The sequence below is a fragment of the Papaver somniferum genome, chromosome 8, assembly GCF_003573695.1.
Source record: "Papaver somniferum cultivar HN1 chromosome 8, ASM357369v1, whole genome shotgun sequence".
Classification (NCBI taxonomy): Eukaryota; Viridiplantae; Streptophyta; class Magnoliopsida; order Ranunculales; family Papaveraceae; genus Papaver; species Papaver somniferum.
In genome coordinates, this window is record NC_039365.1 from 25,869,988 (window position 1) to 25,874,111 (window position 4,124).

General features: G+C 36.4%; 1 pseudogene; it reads left to right on the plus strand.

The window, feature by feature from the left end:
• Positions 1 to 525: 525 nt before the first annotated feature.
• Positions 526 to 3,752, plus strand: LOC113305291 (annotated as a pseudogene).
• Positions 3,753 to 4,124: the final 372 nt, after the last annotated feature.

The following is a 4,124-nucleotide window of genomic DNA, read 5'->3' on the forward strand; positions in this document are numbered from 1 at the left end:
TATTATTTTTTTTAGAATTTATTTGTAGTTATTGATTTCGTTTTCTAGATTTTGGTTTCAGGTGCTTAATCTCTGGCACCAAAAGATTGGGATTATTTGAGGTGCGGTATTCAAACTCTCAAAGGAACGGTATTACAAGCACGTCATCACTTGCAACGAGAACCCTCTACAGAAGAGATGGTTAATACAGACGACGAGATAGATCCACCACCTCCTCCTCCTCCAAGGAGGACGCTCAAAGATCTAACATCTCCATCTTTTGATCAACAAAATCTTTGCATCAACTTAGATTATTCTATTGAACTCAAATCTCATTTGATATATTTGTTGCCGAAGTTTAAAGGGATACCTGGAGATGATCCGAATAAACACTTGCTATTATTTCAACATAGGTTGACAATTTTGAAGCCAACTGGGACTGACAAAGACAGAGCTTTACTTATAGATTTTCCTTTTTCTTTGACAGATTCCGTGGAAGAATGGTTTTACAACCTTCCATAAGGAAGTATTACATCATGGAATGATATGCAAAAATTGTTTTTAGAAAAGTACTTTCTCGCTTCCAAAGAAGCAACTATTCATAAAGCAATAAGTGGAATTGAGCAAATTGTTGGTGAAACTCTTTACGACTACTGGGAACGGTACAAGAAGTTATTGTCTAGCTGTGTTTAAACACTTTTTACTTGGTTTTGGCAAGAGTTCTGCGTGTAAAATGGTCCGAACTCTGGTTCAATTGATGCGAACACTGGACCGTATGCCAGAAGAGGTACACAAATTCATAATATCTTCATGTGGAAGTTATATTAGGTGATCAAATAAGTTGCATGTCTATAAGTTCATTTTTTTCGTATGTGTTTCAGCGTACAATCTTGATGAAGCTTCTTTATTATGAGGATGTCACTGTGAGTTTCTTTGGCCTTGTTTACATCTTCCGTTGATTCTTTTTGTTTGACTTTTACCTGGTTTTGTTTAAGTATTGCTTCTAGTCCGTACTTGCACCATTGTAGAACCCTCAGTGATCAGTGTCTAACTGAAGTAAAATTACACAATTTATGGCCTAATATATGCAAACAACTGCACAAAAGTGTGGTAGAGTAAACATGGGCTAGATTATCTATATTCTGCTGTAACTAAATTTTTACAGATCCCCTCTGAAACTGATTTCCCCTTGATTATCTTCGTCTGACTCTTATATGTATTGTCTTCTCATCCCGAGTCTGTCCCCAGGGGTCTTGGATGCATGAACAAAAGTATTTGTACTGTTAATATACTTGTTCATTAAATTAATAGTTTGTAAATGTTTTGAATCTTGAATGGAAATACTTTTCTAATATTCGAGTTATATTTTGGAAAACCTGCATCCTATAGACTATGAGCCTCCATTCTTCAGAGGCTTCTCAGAACAAGAATCTAACCATCCATGGTTGAAGAACCCTCTCAAAATGGAAATCGGAAATGTTAACAACAAACATTTCGTACTAGCTATCAAGGTAAATTGGTAATACCGAATTGTGCATGACTGAAAACTGAGGTTTAGGTTTTTTTGATCTTTCAAGTTCAGTTTGAGTAATCAAGTTTGAAATTTTGCAGGTCAAAAGCATCCTGGATCCATGTCAAGATGAAAACAATGACATGGAAGATGATGAGGAAATCAGCTTGGGTGTTGATTCAACGCCAACAACTAATCCTTCAGATTCAGATAGCGAGGTACACTTATAGCGTAACTTATTTGTCATGTTATAGCCTCTATTTTCATTCAAATTGTTGGAAACATGGTTGAAGCTCGAGAATAGAATTTGAAAAACTCTCAAATGTTTTGTCAGATGAGCCATTCAGCAAATGATGACGACGGGTACATTGTAGCTCCTGTAGGTAATTATATCCTATTTTAGCCTTTTCCTCATCCCTGTCCTGTTCCATTTCATTTTCCCCACTTCAAAACCTAATACTTGTGATGACAGATAAAGCCCGATCACGTGAAAACAATGGCATGGTGGATTATGAAGGTAGGTTAGATGTTTTGAATGACTAACAACAAAGGCCTAATATAGTTACAGTGGCTTAACTTTAGTCAACATTCACCTTGACATAATGGTTTAAATCTATTACAGATGATACACAGGATGCAGAATAAGACGAGCATCAGTTAACACGTGTAAGAGACTGGATTAGATCTCGCCACATTGACAATGTTGAACTGACTGATGTTCTTGCTAGCTTCCACGACATATCAGTGGTAAGTAGTAGAATCAACTCATCTAAGTGCAGTGCACTATGTGGCCACTAAGTTAGAAATTGTTAATTCTCTGTCTGATTCTCCAGTAATTTGGTGTAAAGGACTAATTTAAGGGTTTCAACTTGTGCTCTTTTTGCAAGCTCTGACTGAAGGTGAGCAAAGAACTTGAATCCGTACGTACAGTTGAAGCATTGGCAGGAAACAGTTTTCTTTCAATTTCAGAACATTGATTCTTTTTTCCGCAGAAATCATGGATAAACTTGTAAACCAAAATATACTGTCAAGAACGAGAAAGGATTCTTACTCCATCAACAAGATGAAGGTTAATTCTCTTTCAGTTCATATTTGCCTCCAATATCTAATTGTCATGGTATTCTCATTTTCTAAAGCTTTTGTGATCACTAACCAAACTACCTCAGAAACCTAATCAGGAAATTGTTGTGAAGGAAGATATGGATGTACAAGTAAACCAAGTCGATGAGAAACTTCAGCGAGAGAGTGATGAAGACTACTTGTACTTGAAGGTGAGTTGGATTTCTGTGTAAATCAAAGGTGCCTCATCATAGTAACTTGTAGTTTATCTATCAAGTTAGATAAGGCATAGTTTAAAACCCAAGCCATCCCCCTTACTCCTCCTACTGTGATGTCTAATCTTATTGTATTTCAAATGTAGGCTAAGTATCATGTCCTTCCACTGGATTATGTTACAATATCTAAACTTCATAGTAAGCTGGAAGGAGAGGCAAATCAGGAAACTGTGCGTAAACTGCTGGATAGGATGGCTTGTGACGGATATGTGGAAGCCAAGAGAAAACCAAGATTAGGTAACATAATCAACTTCTTGAACCAGGATTACTCAGTTTTCTCAATTAAGCATGTAACTATGAAGTTAAGTACTGAGAATGCAAGTTTCACTATGATAATCGTATGTACTTTTCCCCAGGTAAACGTGTCATTCGATCTGAATTGATTGACAAGAAGATACTTGAGGTCAAGAATGTATTGGAGATCAAGTTATCGGTAATAACAAGTCATACTACGATTTTGCTTTGTTCTTGATTCTGTGGTTGAATTAGACATTTCATAACGTAGTTTCTTGAATTAAACAGGCAATGGAAATAAGTGAACCTCAAAACATATCAACCTGCGGTGGTCTCCACTCTGTTGGTTCTGATCTTACTAGAACTCGAGAAAGATCAGTTGATACTCAGCAGAATGGATCGTCTAGAATTCAGGAGCAACTTGGAAACAACACACCCATTCGCAGAAATGAGGTTTAACTCCTCCTCTGCCTGTTTCCTGTTTTGATTATATATTATAGTTCTTCTAGTACAAACACATTTCTAACTTATGTGTCCTATGTTTCTATATGCAGCCTGCAGCGTCAAAGGAGAGTGGTATACCAGGGAGCGATAAGCGAAATGGTGTGGATGAGAGAGGATTCAGTAACTGTCGTGAGGGTGATGATACCTTTTGTCGTCGTCCCAGTCAGGAAAAGTGCTCCAGGAAAAACTAGCATGGTATATTTTCTATCCTAATTTAATAAGCCTTAAATTCCCAACTTAAATTCGCTGGTTTTGACTTGTAAGGTCTTTACTATAAATTGTATTACTAATTAAAATCATATCAAACCTGATTATTTTTTCTGTTTCATTTCTATAATCATACTTATTCAGTTGTATTGGTGGTTGCAGGTGAAAGATCCCATCCATCAAAACATGAAGCGTCAGAAATCTCAAGGTGGTGGCGCATTGGAGTAATAGATTATTGAGATCAAAAAGAGGAATAGCACATAAAGTTCTGGTGAATAAAAATGACCTGATAACTAAGTTGTATATCTTCTTATTAGACGATTTATATAGAAATTTGAATCATGGGTATTACTAGT